This window comes from Pseudopodoces humilis, chromosome 33, assembly GCF_049639895.1.
Source record: "Pseudopodoces humilis isolate 2021_Gansu_Grassland_sample_001 chromosome 33, ASM4963989v1, whole genome shotgun sequence".
Taxonomy (NCBI): domain Eukaryota; kingdom Metazoa; phylum Chordata; class Aves; order Passeriformes; family Paridae; genus Pseudopodoces; species Pseudopodoces humilis.
This window is the reverse complement of record NC_142232.1, coordinates 1,051,312-1,072,091: the sequence shown is the minus strand read 5'-3', so window position 1 is coordinate 1,072,091 and position 20,780 is coordinate 1,051,312. Positions and strand designations below refer to the sequence as shown.

At 47.2% G+C, this 20,780-nt stretch overlaps 1 protein-coding gene and 1 non-coding gene across 2 annotated transcripts in view; one reads left to right on the top strand and one right to left on the bottom strand.

The window, feature by feature from the left end:
- Positions 1 to 20,780, bottom strand: part of LOC148182324 (serine/threonine-protein kinase PAK 3-like) — a 226,917-nt gene that overhangs the window by 73,098 nt on the left and 133,039 nt on the right. The gene's annotated exons all lie outside the window — the stretch shown is intronic.
- On the top strand, positions 8,184 to 10,334 carry LOC102109456 (uncharacterized). The gene is made up of 3 exons (XR_015774791.1): positions 8,184 to 8,316; positions 10,070 to 10,145; positions 10,236 to 10,334. It is a non-coding gene; the product is annotated as an uncharacterized LOC102109456 (transcript).

Genomic DNA, 20,780 nt, shown 5'->3' with positions numbered 1-20,780 from the left:
CCATAGCTGTGAGATGATTTGTGACCATGAGGTGACCATGAGATGACCATGAGGTGACCATGACCATAAGATGATGGTGATGACCATAACCATGGGAAATAAGAAAACCCTTACAGAATATGGACCTTTTCCACCTTTGTTAAATCCCGGTCACTTCCGTTCACTTTTGTTCCCCAAAAAGCACTCTGGGAAGGGTTCAGCTGCGGGTCAGATGGTCCGAGAGTGGGCTGGTGGTCATCTCATGGGTGAGGCAGTGATTGGCTGGGGAGATGTGTGGCCACCACACGATCAGAGAGCTGATTGGGTAAAGGAACGCATCAACAGCGACACCACAATGGCAGGCAGGCAATGTGTGCTCGGTTCGGTTTAGTTAAGTTTGGTTAGGTTTGGGTCAGGTTTGGTTAAGTTTAGTTAAGTTTGGGTCAGGTTTGGGTCAGGTTTGGGTGGGTTTGGGTCAGGTTTGGGTCAGGTTTGGGTCAGGTTTGGGTCAGGTTTGGGTCAGGTTTGGGTCAGGTTTGGGTCAGGTTTGGGTCAGGTTTGGGTCAGGTTTGGGTTATGTTTGATTAAGTTTTGTTAAGTTTGGGTCAAGTTTGATTAAGTTTGGATTAGGTTTGGTTAAGTTTGGGTCAGGTTTGGGTCAAGTTTGGGTTATGTTTCATTAAGTTTAGTTAAGTTTGGGTTAGGTTTGGGTCAGGTTTGGTTAAGTTTGATTAAGTTTGGGTCAGGTTTGGTTAAGTTTGGGTTAAGTTTGAGTTAGGTTTGGATTAGGTTTAGTTAAGTTTGGGCTAAGTTTGGTTAAGTTTAGTTAAGTTTGGGTCAGGTTTGGGTTAGGTTTGGTTAAGTTTGGGTTAGCTTTGGGTTAGGTTTTGTTAAGTTTGGGTTAGGTTTGGTTAAGTTTGGGTTATGTTTCAAGTCTAAAAAGGTTCGGTTGGTTACAGTAAAGGATCTTTGAAGCAAGCAAGGAAGTCCATGTGTCTTCGTTCCCCATTGCTACTCATGACCATGAGATGGGCCATTACTGTGACCATGAGATGACCATGACGGTGACCATGAGATGGCCATGATGATCACCATGAGATGGCCATGACGGTGACCATGAGATGGCCATGATGATCACCATGAGATGGCCATGACGGTGACCATGAGATGGCCATGATGATCACCATGAGATGGCCATGACGGTGACCATGAGATGGCCATGATGATCACCATGAGATGGCCATGACGGTGACCATGAGATGGCCATGATGATCACCATGAGATGACCATGACTGTGACCATGAGATGGCCATGATGATCACCATGAGATGACCATGACTGTGACCATGAGATGACCATGACTGTGACCATGAGATGACCATGACTGTGACCATGAGATGGCCATGACTGTGACCATGAGATGGCCATGATGATCACCATGAGATGGCCATGACGGTGACCATGAGATGACCATGACTGTGACCATGAGATGACCATGACTGTGACCATGAGATGGCCATGACTGTGACCATGAGATGGCCATGATGATCACCATGAGATGGCCATGACTGTGACCATGAGATGGCCATGACTGTGACCATGAGATGGCCATGATGATCACCATGAGATGACCATGACTGTGACCATGAGATGACCATGACTGTGACCATGAGATGGCCATGATGATCACCATGAGATGACCATGACTGTGACCATGAGATGAGTCATCTATGGTCCTTTCATAACCATGATATGATTGTGGCCATGAGTTGGCCATGAGACAATTGTGAGGTGACCATGACCGTGTGATGGCCATGACTGTGACCATGACACAACCATGACCATGAGATGACCATGATATGATTGTGGCCATGAGTTGACTGGGAGACAATCATGAGATGACGATGACCATGAGATGACCATGACTGTGACCATGCCCATGAGATGATCATGACCATGAGAGGACTGTGACCATCAGATGACCACGACACAGCCATGAGCATGAGATCGTGACCATGAGAGGACCAGGAGCATGAGCATGAGATGATTGTGATCAGGAGATGACAATGAACATGAGATGATGGTGCTCAGGAAATGACCATGACCATGACATGACTATGACTGTGGCCATAAGATGACCATGAGATGACCATGAGGTGAACATGACTTAACCATGGCCATGGGGTCATAAAGACCATGAGATGAGCAAGAGATGACCATGGTCATGATACAATGACCATGAGATGACCGTAATGAGGCAATTATGAGCATGAGATGATTGTGACCAAGAGATGACCATGAGATGACCACAACACAACCATGGCCATGAGACCATTGTGACCATGAGGCCATTCTTAGATGACCGTGAGATGTCCATGACTATGAGGTGACCACCACTGTGAGATGACATGACCATGACAGGATAGTGACCATGAGATGACCACAAGATGATCATGAGATGACCATGACAATGAGGTGACCATGACACAACCATGACCTTGAGATGACCATGACCATATGATGACCATGACCATGATATGAACTTGACAGAACCATGACCATTCCAATGAGATGACCATGACCATGAGATGATGGTGATCAGGAAATGACCATGACCATGAAATGGCCATGAGATGACTGACCATGAGATGATCACAACCATGGGATGACCATTACAATGAGATGACCATGACCATGAGGTGACCATGAGCATGAGATGATTGTGACCAAGAGATGACCATGAGATGACCACAACACACCATGGCCATGTGTGACCATGATCATGAGGTGCCTGGGACATGACCATTACACTGAGATGACCGTGAGCATGAGAAGACCAAAACAGAATCATGGCCATGACATGACCATGGTTGTGAGATGATCGTGACCATGAGGTGACTGAGAGATGACCGCGAGAGGACGGTGGTCAGGAAATGACTGTGACCATGAGATGACCTTGACCATGACAAAACCATAACCATGAAATGACCATGTTATGAATGGCCGTGAGTTGACCATGAGATGACCATGATGTGATTGTGACCATGAGATGACCATGACAATGAGATGACTGAGAGGATGAGATAATGACTACCAGGAAACGACCATGCGATGGACATGAGATCATGAGATAACCGTGACCATGACCCAACCACCACTGAGAGATGACCATGATATGATTGTGGCAAATGAGTTGATCATGAGATGATCATAAAATGACCATAACCATGCAATGACCATGACTGTGATCATGACACAACAATGGCCATGGAATGACCATGATCATGGGATGACCATTACAATGAGATGACCATGACTGTGAGGTGACCAAGAACATGAGATGATTGTGACCAAGAGATGACCATGAGATGATCAGAACACACCATGGCCATGTGTGACCATGATCGTGAGGTGACTGAGACATGACCATTACAGTGAGATGACTGTAAGCATGAGGTGACCATGAGATGATCGTGAGATTATCATGACCATGACACACCCATGATCATAAGATGACCATTACAGTGAGATGACCGTGAATGTGACCATGACACGACCATGACCATGGGGTGACCATGAGCATGTGATGGCTGTGACCAAGACATGACCACACCGCAAGCATGGCCATGTGGTGATCAAGGCCATGAGATGACCATGACTGTGACCATAATACAACCACAACCATGAAATGACCGAGATCATGACATGATTCTGACTATGAGCTGACCAAGAGATAACCATGAGGTAACAATGAGATGACCATGAGCAGGAGATGACCATGACATGACCGTGAGCAGGTGGTGCTTGTGACCAAGAGATGACCAAGAGATGACTGCAGCACACCATGGCCATGTGGTGATCAAGACCATGAGATGGTCATTTCAGTGAGAAGACCACAACCATGGAATAACCATGACTGTGACACAACCACGACTGTAAGATGACAGTGATGTGATTGTGGCCATGAGGTGACCATGAGATGACCATGACACACCTGTGGTATGAGGTGATTGAGACCATGAGATGACCATGACCATGCAATGACCATGACACAACCATGAGCATGAGATGATTGGGATCAAGAGATGACCATGAGGTGACCACAATATGACCATGGCTGTGAAATGATTGTGACCATGGGGGTGACTGCGATCATGAGATGATGGTGATAAGGAGAGGACCATGACCACGAGATGACCATGACCATGAGGCAATCATGAAATTACCATGATGGCAAATTGACCATGAGCATGAGATGATGGCAATCAGGAAATGAGCATGACTGTGATGATGACACAACTACGACTGTGAGATGATCACAAACATGAGATATTGAGACCAAGAGATGACCATGAGATGACCATGACCATGACCATGAGAGGAGTGTGACCATGAGATGACCATGACACAGCCATGGCCATGAGGTCATCAAGAAATGTCCATGACTGTGACCATGACCTGGTGATGACTGTGAGCTGACCATGGGCGTGGTGTTGCAACCAAGAAATGACAATGACACAGCCATGACCATAACGTGATCTTGGCCATGAGCAGGAGATGCTGAGGCTCAGGACATGACTGTGACCATGAGATGATTCAGACCATGACACAACCATGGCTATGAGATGACCATGGTATGAATGTGGCCATGAGTTGACCCTGGGATGACCATGAGCTGACCATGAGCTGACCATGAGATGACCATGAGCTGACCATGAAATGACCATGAAATGACCATGACCATGACACAACCACAACCATGAAATGACCATTTTATGATTGGCCATGAGTTGACCATGAGATGACCATGATGTGATTGTGACCATGAGATGACCATGAACTGACCATGAGCTGACCATGAGATGACCATGAGCTGACCATGAAATGACCATGAAATGACCATGACCATGACACAACCACAACCATGAAATGACCATTTTATGATTGGCCATGAGTTGACCATGAGATGACCATGATGTGATTGTGACCATGAGATGACCATGACAATGAGATGACTGAGAGGATGAGATGATGACTATCAGGAAATGACCATGACCATGAGATGACTGTGATCATGAGATAACCGTGACCATGATCCAACCACCACTGAGAGATGACCATGATAAGATGGTGGCAAATGAGTTGATCATGAGATGATCATAAAATGACCATAACCATGCAATGACCGTGACCATGACACAACAATGGCCATGGAATGACCATGATCATGGGATGACCATTACAATGAGATGACCATGCCTGTGAGGTGACCATGAACATGAGATGATTGTGACCAAGAGATGACCATGAGATGATCAGAACACACCATGGCCATGTGTGACCATGATCATGAGGTGACTGTGAGATGACCCCTACAGTGAGATGACGGTGACCATGAGGTGACCATGAGATGATCGTGAGATTATCATGACCATGACACACCCATGATCATAGAATGACCATTACAGTGAGATGACCATGAATGTGACCATGACACGACCATGACCATGGGGTGACCATGAGCATGTGATGACCGAGACATGACCACAACACAACCATGGCCATGTGGTGGTCAAGGCCATGAGATAACCATGACTGTGACCATAATACAAGCACAACCGTGAAATGATCGAGATCATGACATGATTCTGACTATGAGCTGACCAAGAGATAACCATGCCCATGACACAAGCACAGCTGTGAGGTGACCATGATGTGATTGTGGCCACAAGCTGACCATGAGATGACCATGAGCAGGAGATGACCATGACATGACCGTGAGCAGGTGGTGATTGTGACCAAGAGATGACCACAGCACAGCATGGCCATGTGGTGATCAAGACCATGAGATGGTCATTACAATGAGATGACCACGACCATGGAATAACCATGACTGTGACACAACCACGACTGTAAGATGACAGTGATGTGATTGTGACCATGAGGTGACCATGAGATGACCATGACACACCTGTGGTATGAGGTGATTTAGACCATGAGATGACCATGACCATGCAATGACCATGACACAACCATGAGCATGAGATGATTGGGATTAAGAGATGACCATGAGGTGACCACAATATGACCGTGGCTGTGAAATGATTGTGACCATGGGGTGACCACGATGATGAGATGATGGTGATAAGGAGAGGACCATGACCACGAGATGACCATGACCATGAGGCAACCATGAAATTACCATGATGGCGAATTGACCATGAGCATGAGATGATGGTGATCAGGAAATGCCCATGACTGTGATGATGACACAGCTACGACTGTCAGATGACCATGAGCATGAGATATTGAGATGAAGAGATGACCATGAGATGACCATGACTGTAACCATGAGAGGAGTGTGACCATGAGATGACCATGACACAGCCACATGGTGGTCAGGATCATGAGGTGACCATGAGATGACCATGACACAGCCATGGCCATGAGGTCATCAGGAAATGCCCATGACCTTGACCATGACATGATGATGACTGTGAGCTGACCATGGGCGTGGTGTTGCGACCAAGAAATGACCACGACACGACCATGACCTTAACGTGATCTTGACCATGAGCAGGAGATGCTGGTGCTCAGGACATGGCCGTGACCATGAGATAATTCTGACCATGACACAACCATGGCTATGAGATGACCATGGTATGAATGTGGCCATGAGTTGACCCTGGGATGACCATGACCATGACCATGATACAACCACAACCATGAAATGACCGAGATCATGACATGATTCTGACTATGAGCTGACCAAGAGATAACCATGGCCATGACACAACCTCAGCTGTGAGGTGACCATGATGTGATTGTGGCCACGAGCTGCCCATGAGATGACCATGAGGTAACAATGAGATGAGCATGAGCAGAAGATGACCATGAGATGACCATGAGCATGTGGTGATTGTGATCTAGAGATGGCCAAGAGATGACCAAGAGATGACCACAGCACAGCATGGCCATGTGGTGATCAAGACCATGAGATGGTCATTACAATGAGATGACCACGACCATGGAATAACCATGACTGTGACACAACCACGACTGTAAGATGACCGCGATGTGATTTTGGCCATGAGATCACCATGAGATGCCCATGAAATGACCATGAGATGACCATGAGATGACCATGACACACCTGTGGTATGAGGTGATTTAGACCATGAGATGACCATGACCATGCAATGACCATGACACAACCATGAGCATGAGATGATTTGGATTAAGAGATGACCATGAGGTGACCACAATATGACCATGGCTGTGAAATGATTGTGACCATGGGGTGACCACGATGATGAGATGATGGTGATAAGGAGTTGACCATGACCACGAGATGACCATGACCATGAGGCAACCATGAGATGACCACTACGGCAAGCTGACCACGAACATAAGATATTGAGACCAAGAGATGATGGTGAGATGACCATGACCATGACTATGAGCACGAGAGGACTGTGACCATGAGATGACCATGACACAACCACGTGGTGGTCAGGATCTTGAGGTGACCATGAGATGACCATGACACAGCCATGGCCATGAGGTTATCAAGAAATGCCCATGACTGTGACCACGACATGATGATGACCGTAAGCTGACGGTGGGAGTGGTGTTGTGACCAAGAAATGACCACGACATGACCATGACCATAACGTGATCCTGACCATGAGATGACCCTGAGCTCATCATGAGATGACCATGAGATGACCATGAGCAGGAGATGCTGGTGCTCAGGACATGACCGTGACCATGAGATGATTCTGAGCATGACACAACCATGGCTATGAGATGACCATGGTATGAATGTGGCCATGAGTTGACCCTGGGATGACCATGAGGTGACCATGAGATGACCATGAGATGACCATGAGATGACCATGAGATGGCCATGAGATGACCATGAGATGACCACGACCCGGCCACGCTCTGGAGCTCCCCAGTCCCCGTCACTCCCCTCCTGGTTCATCCCGGTCTGAAATCGCTCATTTTCCGTGGAAAACACGGAAGTCCGACCCCGGCGCGGCGCAGCCAATAGACCGCCGGGAACGCCGTGACGTCACGAGTTGCCAGGTAGACTAGACCTTGCCTTCCCGACCCCTGTCACGACAGCCAATGGGATGCGGCGTTTTGTGTGACGTCACCGCGCTGAGGGAGTGGCGCGCGCGGGGGCTGCCGGGATTGGGGCGGCGGTCGCGGGTCGGGATCGATCGGTTCCGATCGGTTCCGATCGATCCCGATCGATCCCGATCGATCCCCGGGGCTCCCCCGCCGCGATGTTCTTCACCTGCGGCCCCAACGAGGCCATGGTGGTGTCGGGTGAGTCCGGGGGGCCCGGGGAACCCCCAAAATCCCCCAAAAACTCCCGGGAACCCCCAAAATTCCCCCCAAAATCCTGGGATCCCCGAAAATATTCTCAAACCCCCCAGAACCCCCCCAAAAACCCTTCTGGGAACCCCCAAAATCTCCTGGGAACCCCCAGAATTCCCTCCAAAATCCCTCCAGGAACCTCCAGAATCCCCCAAAAAACTCCTGGAAATCCCCCCGGAGCCCCCAAACCCGACCTGGAACCTGCCAAAATCCATTCAGGGACCCCAAAATCCCCCAAATCCACCCCAAAATCCACCTGGGACCTCCCAAAATCCCCTCAGGGACCCCAAAATCCCCTAAATTCACCCTAAAATCCACCTGGGACCCCCAAAACCCCACCTGGAACTCCCCAAAATCCCCTCAGGGACCCCAAAATCCCCCAAATCCACCCCAAAATCCACCTGGGACCCCCAAAAATCCACCTGGAACCCCCCAAAATCCCCTAAATTCACCCTAAAATCCACCTGGGACCCCCTAAATTTCACCTGGGACCCCCCAAAAATCCATTCAGGGACCCCAAAACCCTCAAAATCCACCTGGGACCTCCCAAAATCCACTCGGGGACCCCAAAATCCCCTAAATTCACCCTAAAATCCACCTGGGACCCCCAAAACCCCACCTGGGACTTCCCAAAATCCACTCGGGGACCCCAAAATCCCCTAAATTCACCCTAAAATCCACCTGGGACCCCCAAAACCCCACCCAGGGCCCCCCAAAAATCCCCCAAATCCATTCGGGACCCCCAAAATTCACCCTCAAGTTCACCTGGGACCCCCCCAAATCCCTCCTGGGGATTCCTGGGGGTTTCCCCGTGTCCCCCCCCCGGGATTTTGGGGCCCCCTCCGGTATTTCGGGGTCCCCACCCGAGATTTAGGGGTCACCCTCGGTATTTTGGGGTCACCCCTGGGATTTTGGGGTCACCCCTGGGATTTTGGGGTTCCCCCTCGGTATTTCGGGGTCCCCACCATGGTTTTTGGGGTCACCTCCGGTATTTTGGAGTCACCCCCAGTATTTTGGGGTCCCCACCCGGGTTTTTGTGGCCCCCCGGTATTTTGGGGTTCCCCTCCCGTTTTTGGGGTCCCCACCCGGGTTTTTGTGGTCCCCCCCGGTATTTTGGGGTCCCCCCCAGTTTTTGGGGTCCCCCCCGCCGGTTTTTGGGTTCCCCCCATGGGATTTCGGGGTCCCCACCCCGGTTTTTGTGGTCCCCCCGGTATTTTGGGGTCCCCCCCCGGTATTTTGGGGTCCCCCCCCGGTATTTTGGGGTCCTCCCCGGTATTTTGGGGTCACTCCCCGGTATTTTGGGGTGACCCCCGGTATTTTGGGGTGACCCCCGGTATTTTGGGGTCCCCCCCGGTATTTTGGGGTGACCCCCGGTATTTTGGGGTCCCCCCCGGTATTTTGGGGTGACCCCCGGTATTTTGGGGTCCCCCCCCGGTATTTTGGGGTGACCCCCGGTATTTTGGGGTCCCCCCCCGGTATTTTGGGGTCACTCCCCGGTATTTTGGGGTCCCCCCCGGTATTTTGGGGTGACCCCCGGTATTTTGGGGTCCCCCCCCCGGTATTTTGGGGTCCCCCCCCCCGGTATTTTGGGGTCACTCCCCGGTATTTTGGGGTGACCCCCGGTATTTTGGGGTGACCCCCGGTATTTTGGGGTCCCCCCCGGTATTTTGGGGTGACCCCCGGTATTTTGGGGTCCCCCCAGGTTTCTGCCGCAGCCCCCCGGTGATGGTGGCGGGGGGCCGGGTTTTGGTGATCCCGTGCCTGCAGCAGATCCAGAGGTGAGGAGGGGCCCGGGGGGGGGGGTGTGGAATTTTGGGGTTCGGGGGGGGGTCCCCCCAGATTTGGGGTGACCCCCCCGGACCCCCCAGGATCTCCCTGAACACGCTGACGCTGCCGGTGCGCAGCGAGAAGGTTTACTCCCGCCACGCGGTGCCCATCTCCGTCGCCGGGATGGCCCAGGTAAACCCCAGGCAACCCAAAAATGCCCTCCTGAACACCCCAAAATCCCTCCGAAATCCCCCCCAAAATCCCTCAAAAACCCTCCACAAAATCCCTCAAAAATCATCTAAACATCCCCCCCAAAATCTCCCAAATATTCCCCCAATATCCCCCCAAAATCCCCCCCAAAATCCCTCCGAAATTCCCCAAAATCTCTCAAAAATCCTAAAAAATCCCCCCCAAAATCCCTCAAAAATTTTCTAAAAATCCCCCCCAAAAATCTCCCAAAAATCCCCCCAATATCCCCCCAAAATCCCCCCCAAAATCCCTCAAAAATCCTAAAAAAAACCCCCCCAAAAATCCCCCTGAAAATCCCTCAAAAATTCCCCAAAATCCCTCAAAAATCCTTTAAAACTCCCCACAAAAATCTCTCCAAAATTCCCCCAAAATCCCCCCAAAATCCCCCCCAAAATCCCCCAAAAATCCTAAAAAATCCCCCCCAAAATCCCTCAAAAATTTTCTAAAAATCCCCCCCAAAAATCTCAAAAAAATTCCCCCAATATCCCCCCAAAATCCCTCAAAACTTACCCCAAAATCCCTCAAAAATTCCCCAAAAATCCCTCAAAAATCCTAAAAAATCCCCCCCAAAATCCCTCAAAAATTTTCTAAAAATCCCTCAAAAATTCCCCAAAAATCCCTCAAAAATTCCCCAAAAATCCCCCCAAGATGCGTGAACAACCCTAAAAAAGCCCCCCCAAAACTCGCTTAAAAATCCCCCAAAAATCCCCCTCAAAATCCCTCAAAAATCCTCCGAAGCTCCCCCGAAAATCCCTCAAAAAATCCCCAAAATCCCTCAAAAATCCTTTAAAAATCCCCACAAAAATCTCTCAAAAATTCCCCCAATATCCCCCCAAAATCCCTCCCCAAAATCCCTCAAAAATCCTAAAAAATCCCCCCCAAAATCCCTCAAAAATTTTCTAAAAATCCCCACAAAAATCTCAAAAAAATTCCCCCAAAATTCCCCCCAAAATCCCTCAAAACTTACCCCAAAATCCCTCAAAAATTCCCCAAAAATCCCCCCCAAAAATCCCTGAAAAATCCTAAAAAAACCCCCCCAAAAATCCCCCCGAAAATCCCTCAAAAATTCCCCAAAATCCCTCAAAAATCCTTTAAAAAATCCCCACAAAAATCTCCCAAAAATTCCCCCAATATCCCCCCAAAATCCCTCAAAAATCCCCCCCAAAATCCCTCAAAAATCCTAAAAAAATCCCCCCAAAAATCCCTTAAAAATTTTCTAAAAATCCCCCTCCAAAAATCTCAAAAAAATTCCCCCCAAATCCCCCAAAATCCCTCAAAACTTACCCCAAAATCCCTCAAAAATTCCCCAAAAATCCCTCAAAAATCTCTCAAAAATCCCCCAAAATCCCTCAAAAATCCCCCCAAAATCCCTCCAAAAATTCCCCAAAAATCCCTCAAAAATTCCCCAAAAATCCCCCCCAAAATCCCTCAAAAATCCTAAAAAAATCCCCACAAAAATCTCCAAAAAGTTCCCCAAAAATCCCCCTCAAAATCCCTCAAAAATCCTCCAAATCTCCCCCCAAAATCCCTCAAAATTCCCCAAAATCCCTCAAAAATCCTTTAAAACTCCCCACAAAAATCTCTCCAAAATTCCCCCAAAATCCCCCCAAAATCCCCCCCAAAATCCCTCCGAAATTCCCCCAAAATCCCTCAAAAATTCCCAAAAATCCCCCCCAAAATCCCTGAAAAATCCTAAAAATACCCCCCCAAAAATCCCTTAAAAATCCTCCAAAAATCCCCCTCAAAATCCCTCAAAAATCCTCCGAAGCTCCCCCCAAAATCCCACAAAAATTCTCCAAAAATTCCCCCAAAATCCCTCAAAAATCCCAAAAAATCCCCCCAAAATCCCTCAAAAATTCCCCAAAATCCCTCAAAAATTCCCCAAAATCCCTCAAAAATCCTCTATAATTCCCTTCCAAAATCCCTCAAAAATCCTCCAAATCTCCCCCCAAAATCCCTCAAAATTCCCCAAAATCCCTCAAAAATCCTTTAAAACTCCCCACAAAAATCTCTCCAAAATTCCCCCAAAATCCCTCAAAAATTCCCCAAAAATTCCCACAAAAATCCCTCAAAAATCCTCTAAAATTCCCCACAAAATCCCTCAAAAATCCTGGAAAATTCCCTTCCAAAATATCTCAAAAATTCTCGAAAATTCCCTTCCAAAATCTCTCAAAAATTCTCCAAAAATTTCTCAAAAAACCCCCCGAAATAACTCAAAAATCCTCTAAAAATCCCAAAAATCCCTCAAAAATTCCCCCAAAATCTCTCAAAAATTCCCCAAAAATCCTCCCCAAAATCCCTTAAAAATTCCCCAAAAATACTTCAAAAATCCTCCAAAAATCCCCCCAAAATCCTCAAAAATCCTCCAAAACTCCTCCCAAAATATCACAAAAATTCCCAATAAATCCCCCCAAAATCCCTCAAAAATCCCCCCAAAATGCTTCAAAAATTCCCCAAAAATCCCCCCCAAAATCTTAAAAAAATCCACCCCAAAATCCCTTAAAAATGCCTCAAAAATCCCCCCAAAATCCTAAAAAATCCAAAAAAAATCCTCAAAAATTCCCCAAAAATCCTCCCAAAATCCCTCAAAATTCCCCGAAATCCCCCCCAAATCCCTCAAAAATTCCCCAAAAATCCCCCCCAAATCCCTCAAAAATTCCCCAAAAATCCCCCCCAAATCCCTCAAAAATTCCCCAAAAATCCCCCTAAAATTCTCCCAAGAATTCCCCAAAAAGCCCCTCCTGAACCCCCACAAATCCCACAAAAAATCCACTTCTGACCCCCTAAAATCCCTCATCAGAACTGAAAAAAATCTCCCCAAAATCTCCCCAAATTCTCCCCCAAAATCCCCTCCTGGACCCCTGAAACTCTCCCAGCAGAACCCCCAAAAAAAACCCAAAAATCTTCCAAGAATCCCCCCAAATTTCCCCATCTGAAGCCCCCAAAATCCCCCAAGAGAACCCCAGAAATTCCCCCCAAAATCCCCCCAAAATCCCTCCAAAATCCCCTCCTGGACCCCCCAAATTCCCCCCGGGACCCCCCAAATCCCCCCTGGAACCCCCAAAATCCCTCTGGGACCCCCAAATCCCCTCTGGGACCCCCAAAACCCCTCTGGGACCCCCCAAATCCCCTCTGGGACCCCCAAATCCCCCCTGGAACCCCCAAAACCCCTCTGGGACCCCCAAAATCTCTCTGGGACCCCCCAAATCCCCCCTGGAACCCCCAAAACCCCTCTGGGACCCCCAAAATCTCTCTGGGACCCCCAAAACCCCTCTGGGACCCCCCAAATCCCCCTGGGACCCCCCAAATCCCCCCTGGAACCCCCAAAATCCCTCTGGGAACCCCCAAAATCTCTCTGGGAACCCCCAAAACCCCTCTGGGACCCCCAAATCCCCCCGGGACCCCCCAAATCCCCCCTGGAACCCCCAAAATCCCTCTGGGACCCCCAAAATCCCTCTGGGACCCCCAAAATCCCTCTGGGACCCCCCAAAATCCCTCTGGGACCCCCCAAAATCCATCTGGGAACCCCAAAATCCATCTGGGACCCCCCAAAATCCCTCTGGGACCCCCCAAAATCTCTCTGGGAACCCCCAAAATCTCTCTGGGAACCCCCAAATCCCCTCTGGGAACCCCCAAATCCCCCCGGGACCCCCCAAATCCCCCCTGGAACCCCCAAAATTCCTCTGGGACCCCCAAAACCCCTCTGGGACCCCCAAAATCTCTCTGGGACCCCCAAAATCTCTCTGGGAAGCCCCAAATCCCCTCTGGGAACCCCCCAAACCCCTCTGGGACCCCCCAAAATCTCTCTGGGAACCCCCAAAATCCCTCTGGGACCCCCAAAATCCCTCTGGGACCCCCTAAAACCCCCCCGGGACCCCCCAGATTCCCCCTGGGACCCCCCAAATTCCCCCTGGGACCCCCTAAAACCCCCCCGGGACCCCCCAAATTCCCCCTGGGACCCCCTAAAACCCCCCCGGGACCCCCCAAACCCCCCCGGGACCCCCCAAATTCCCCTCGGGACCCCCCAAATCCCCCTCGGGACCCCCCAAAACCCCCCCGGGCTTCCCTTGCCCGAACCAACCACGCTGGCGTTGCCCTTTTAAGTGAGGTTCTGGTGGGGCCCACCCGATGTCGTTCTTAAAGCGGCGATGGTGGCGGGAAGCACCAAACAAAGCGGGGGGGGAGGGGAGGAGCCCTTTAAAGGGGGTTTGGAGCGGTGGGGCCCACCCGGAACATTTAAAGGGGTAAAGACCCTTTTAAAAAGGGGCGTTTGAGGGATCCCTTAAAAGGAACTTTCAAACTTAAAAGTTTTGGGGATCCCCAAACCCCTGAGAGGGGAGGGGAAACCCCCCTTGAAAAGGGGCTGGGGGTGGTGGGGAGCCCGAAAAATCATTGAGGGGGGAAACCCCTTAAAAACCCTTTAAAAACGCTTTAAAATCCTATAAAAACCCTTTAAACCCCTTTAAAAACCCTTTAAAAGCCCTTTAAAAACGCTTTAAAAGCACTTTAACATCCTATAAAAACCCTCTAAACCCCTCTAAAATCCTTTAAAACCCCTTAAAAACCTTTAAAAATGCTTTAAAGTCCTATAAAACCATCTAAAATCCTTTAAAAACGTTTTAAAATCCTATTAAAACCCTTTAAAGCCCTTAAAAACCCTTTAAAAACCCTTTAAAAACCCCTTAAAAACACTTCAAAATCTATAAAAACCCTATAAAGCTCTTTAAAACCGCTTAAAAACCTTTAAAAATGTTTTTAAATCCTTTAAGAACCCTTTAAGCCCCTTTAAAAACGCTTTAAAATCCCATAAAACCCCTTTAAACCACTTTAAAAACCCTTTAAAATGTTTTAAAACCCTATAAAAACCCTTTAAAGCCTTTTAAAAAAAGACCTCTAAAGCCCTTTAAAACTCCTTTAAAAAGCTTTTAAAACCCTATAAAAACACTTTAAAACCTTTTCAAAACTCTTTAAAGCCCTTAAAAACCCTTTAAACCCCTTTAAAACCCTTTAAAAACATTTTAAAATCCTATAAAAAACATTTAAAGCTCTTTCAAACCCGTTAAAAACCCTTTAAAATGTTTTAAAATCCTAAAAAAACCCTTTAAAACCCCTTAAAAACCCTTTAAAAACGCTTTAAAATCCTATAAAAACCCTTTAAAAACCTTCAAAAATGCTTCAAAATCCTATAAAAACCTTTTAAGGCCTCTTAAAACCCCTTAAAAACCTTCAAAAACGTTTTAAAATCCTATTAAAACCCTTAAAAACCTTTAAAAATGTTTTACAGTCCTATAAAAACCCTTTAAACACCTTTAAAACCCCTTTAAAACCTTTTAAAACCCCTTTAAAATCCTATAAAAACCCTTTAAAACCCTTTAAAACACCTTTAAAACCTTTTAAAAATGCTCTAAAATCCTAGAAAAACCCTTTAAAGCTCTTTAAAACCCTTTAAAAACCCTTTAAAAATGTTCTGAAGTCCTATAAAAACCCTTTAAATCCCTTTAAAACCCCTTAAAAACCCTTTAAAAGCCCTTTAAAAACCCTTTAAAATCCTATAAAAACCCTTTAAACCCCTTTAAAGCCCCTTAAAAACCGTTTAAAAATGCTTTAAAGTCATATAAAAACCCTTTAAATGTCTTTAAAACCCTTTAAAAACCCTTCAAAAAACATTAAAATCCTATAAAAACCCCTTAAACCCCTTAAAAATTTCTTAAAAACCTTTAAAAATGCTTTAAAGTCCTATGAAAACCATTTAAAATCCTTTAAAACCCCTTAAAAACGTTTTAAAATCCCATAAAAAAACCCTTAAACCCCTTTAAAACACCTTAAAACCCTTTAAAAACCCTTTAAAATCCCATAAAACCCCTTTAAAACCCTTTCAAAAACCTTGAAAAACCGTTTTAAAACCCTTTTAAAAAAAACCTTTAAAACCTTTTCAAAAACCTTTAAAAAACACTTCAAAACTCTTGGAAAAAAAACTTTTAAAAATTGTTTTGAACTCTTTATAAAACCCTTTAACGACTTTTAAAAACTCTGTTTAAAAAGCCTTTAAAAACACTTTAAAAAATCCTTTAAAACTCTTTAAAAACCCTTAAAAACACTTTAAATCACTTTAAATAATTCTTTAAAACCCCTCTAAAACCTTCTTGTAATTCCTGTTAAAAACCCCTTTAAAACCCTTTCAAAAACCTTGAAAAAGCGTTTTAAAACCCTTTTAAAAATCCCTTTAAAACCTTTTCAAAAACCTTTAAAAAACACTTCAAAACTCTTGGAAAAAAAACTTTTAAAAATTGTTTTAAACTCTTTATAAAACCCTTTAACGACTTTTAAAAACTCTGTTTAAAAAGCCTTTAAAAACACTTTAAAAAATCCTTTAAAACTCTTTAAAAACCCTTAAAAACACTTTAAATCACTTTAAATAATTCTTTAAAACCCCTCTAAAACCTTCTTGTAATTCCTGTTAAAAATCTTTTTAAGGACCCTTTAGAACCCTTTAAAAACGTTTAAAAAACTGTTAAAATTCTTTAAAAAATCCTTTTAAAAACCTTTTTTAAAAACTCTTTAAAAACCCTTTAAAAATTCTTTAAAACCTTTTAAAACCCTTTAAAAAAACCCTTTTAAACCTTTCACAAAACCCCTTTAAAAACCCTTAAAATCCCTTTTAAACCTTTTTAAAAAACCTTTAAAACCCCTTTAAAAACCCCTTTAAAAACCCTTTAAAAAATCTTTTAAAAATCTTTTAAAATACCCTTTAAAACCCTTTAAAATGTGACTTAAAACCCTTTAAAAACCCTTTTTAAAAACCCTTTAAAACACCTTTAAAACCCTTTAAAAACCTTTTAAAGCTCTTAAAAAAAAAACTTTAAAACCCTTTAAAAACCGTTTTAAAAACAGTTTTTAAAACCCTAAAAAAAACTTTAAAAGCTTTTAAAATTTTTTAAAAATCCTTTTAAAAACCTTTTTTAAAAACTCTTTAAAAACCCTTTAAAAATTATTCAAAACCTTTTAAAACCCTTTAAAAAAACCCTTTTAAACCTTTCACAAAACCCCTTTAAAAACCTTTTTAAACCCTTTTAACAAACCTTTAAAACCCTTTAAAAAAATCCTTAAAAAATCCTTCTAAAACACCTTTAAAACCCTTTAAAAATCTTTTAAAACTCTTAAAAAAAACCATTTTAAAACCGTTTTAAAAACCCTAAAAAAAAGCCCTTTTAAACCCTTTTAAAAAACCTTTAAAACACCTTTAAAACCCTTTAAAAAGCCCTTTAAAAAACCCTTTAAAACCCGTTTTTAAACCCATTTTAAAAACCCTAAAAAACCCTTTAAAACCCTTTAAAGAAACCCTTTAAAACCCCTTTTTAAAAACCCTTTAAAACCCTTTAAAACACCTTTAAAACCCTTTAAAAAAAACCTTTTAAACCTTTCACAGAACCCCTTTAAAAACCCTTAAAATCCCTTTAAAACCCCTTGGTGGTGGGGATCCCCCCAAAAATGGGTCTGGGGGGACCCCCAAGCCCCCTCAAAAATCCCCCCAAAATCCCTCTAAAATTCCCCAAAAATCCCTCAAAAATTCCCCAAAATTCTGCCCCAAAATCCCTTAAAAATCCTCCAAAAATCCCCCCAAAATCTCTCAAAAATCCTCCAAAGTTCCACCGCAAAATCCCTTAAAAATGCCTCAAAAATCCCCCCCAAATCCCTCAAAACTCCTAAAAAATCCACCCCAAAATCCCTCAAAATTTCCCCAAAATTCTGCCCCAAAATCCCTTAAAAATCCTCCAAAAATCCCCCCAAAATCTCTCAAAAATCCTCCAAAGTTCCACTGCAAAATCCCTTAAAAATGCCTCAAAAATCCCCCCAAAATCTCTCAAAAATCCTTTAAAAATCCCCTTAAAAATCCATCAAAAATTCCCCAAAAATCCCCTCAAAAATCCGCCCCAAAATCTCTCAAAAATTCCCAGAAATTCCCTAAATATTCCCCAAAAATCCTAAAAAAAATCCACCCCAAAATCCCTCAGAATTTTCCCAAAATTCTGCTCCAAAATCTCTCAAAAATCCTCCAAAATTCCACCTCAAATTCCCTTTAAAATGCCTCAAAAATCCCCCCCAAAATCTCTCAAAAATCCTTTAAAAATCCCTCAAAAATTCCCCAAAAATCCCCTCAAAAATCCGCCCCAAAATCTCTCAAAAATTCCCCACCCTGCCGTGCTTCCCACCTCTTAAAAGGGCAACACCGCGCCGACGCCCTTAAAGGGGCCGCGCGCATTTCGGGGGGTCCCGGGGCGTGGCTGGGAGGGGTCTCCAGGTGACGCCGGCCCCGCCCCCGGCGCAGGTGAAGATCCAGGGGCAGAACAAGGAGATGCTGGCGGCCGCCTGCCAGATGTTCCTGGGCAAGTCGGAGAGCGAGATCGGCCAGATCGCCCTGGAGACGCTGGAGGGCCACCAGCGCGCCATCATGGCCCACATGACCGTGGAGGTGGGGCTTGGGAGGAGCCACGCCCACTTTCTGGGAAGCCACGCCCCTCACAAGGCAGCCACACCCACCTGGGATCCAACCAAAACCTTCCCAAACTTGGGGTGGGATGTGGTGCCTTTAAGAGATGGCTCAGAAGCCACGCCCTGAAAGGAGGCCACGCCCACATGGATGGACACGCCCCCTTGAGGAACCGGTCTCCACCCCCTTTGGGATGGGGTGTGGCCCTTTAAGAGACCCCTCCCCCATTTGACCCATGAACTCTGCCACTTGAGAAGCCCCTCCCCCTGTCCAGGCCACGCCCACTGCTGAAACCACACCCCCAAATGCTGCATTTCGCTTAAGCTCCGCCCACTGCACAAGAATCTCATTCCCTGGCCCCGCCCCTTTTAAGCCCCGCCTCTCCCATAGGCCCATCCCCCATTATAGGCCCCGCCCCTGCTCAAAGCCACGCCCACCCGACCCCACCCCGTGCCTCAAGCCACGCCCCCAGGGTCAGGCCACGCCCCCTGGCAATTCGGGCACTGCCCCCACCTTAGGCCACGCCCACCTGGCTCCACCCCAGCGCTTAAGCCACGCCCCTTTGGCTCATCCCCAGCCCCTGAGCAGAGCACCAGGCTCAAGCCACACCCACAAACACAAACCACGCCCATCGGGCCACACCCCTTCAGGAAAGCCACGCCCACCCCAGCCCCACCCACTCCTAAGCCACACCCACTGAATCAAGCCACACCCACCGGATCAAACCACGCCCAGCTGGCTCCACCCCCTTGGTTCAACCCACACCCCTTTAACTGAGCCACGCCCACCTGGCCCCACCCACCCCCAAGCCACGCCCACTTGGTTCAAGCCACGCCCCCTTAACCCTGATACCAATCTTCTTAAGCCACGCCCCAGTTTCAAAACCACGCCCCCAGCACAAGCCACGCCCATCAGCCCCCTGCCCTTTCTCTGCTAAGCCCTGCCTCCTTTTGGCCCCGCCCCTTTCAGCTCCACCCAGATAAGTCCCACCCAATTTAAGCCCCACCCCTTGGGCCTCACCCTGCTAAGCCCCGCCCCCACCACACCGAGCCCCACCCAATTTTAGCCCCACCCCTTTGGGCCCCTTCCCAGGAAGCCCCGCCCCTTTGAGTCCCGCCTTGTTAAGCCCCGCCCCTTTGAGCCCCACCCTCAGCAACTCCTCTTTGACCCCCACCCTGTTAAGCCCCGCCCCTTTGAGCCACGCCGTGCTAAGCCCCGCCTCTCAAGCCCTGCATGGTCAAGCTCCACCCCTTCAATCCACACCCTGTTAAGCCCCGCCCCTTTGAGCCCCAGTCTAAGCCCCGCCCCTTTGTCTCTTTCCTTGCTAAGCCCCGCCCCTTTGAGTCTCACCCTTTCAAGCTTCGCCCCCTTGAGCCCCACCCAGTTAAGCCCCGCCCCCTTGAGCCCCACCCTAAGCTCGTTTCAGCCCCTTCTGCTAAGTCCCGCCCCTTTTAAGTCACACCCTGCTAAGCCCCGCCCCTTTGGGGGTCTTCCCTACTAAGCCCCGCCCCTTTTGTCACACCCTGCTAAGCCCCCGCCCCTTTTAAGTCACACCCTGCTAAGCCCCGCCCCTTTTGGGTCCTTCCCTGCTAAGCCCCGCCCCTTTTAAGCCCCACCCTGCTAAGCCCCACCCCTTTGGGTTTGTCCTTGCTAAACCCCGCCCCTTTTCAGCCCCACCCTGCTAAGCCCCGCCCCGTGACCCCTGCCCCACTCAATTTAAACGCCCAACTTAAACCCTGCCCAGCTCAGCCACACTCCACTTAAGCCCCGCCCATTTAAGCCCCGCCCATTTAAGCTCCACCCATTTAAGCCCCGCCCTGCTAAGCCCCGCCCCGCTAAGCCCCGCCCCGTTGTCCCCGCCCAGGAGATCTACAAGGACCGTCAGAAGTTCTCGGAGCAGGTTTTCCGC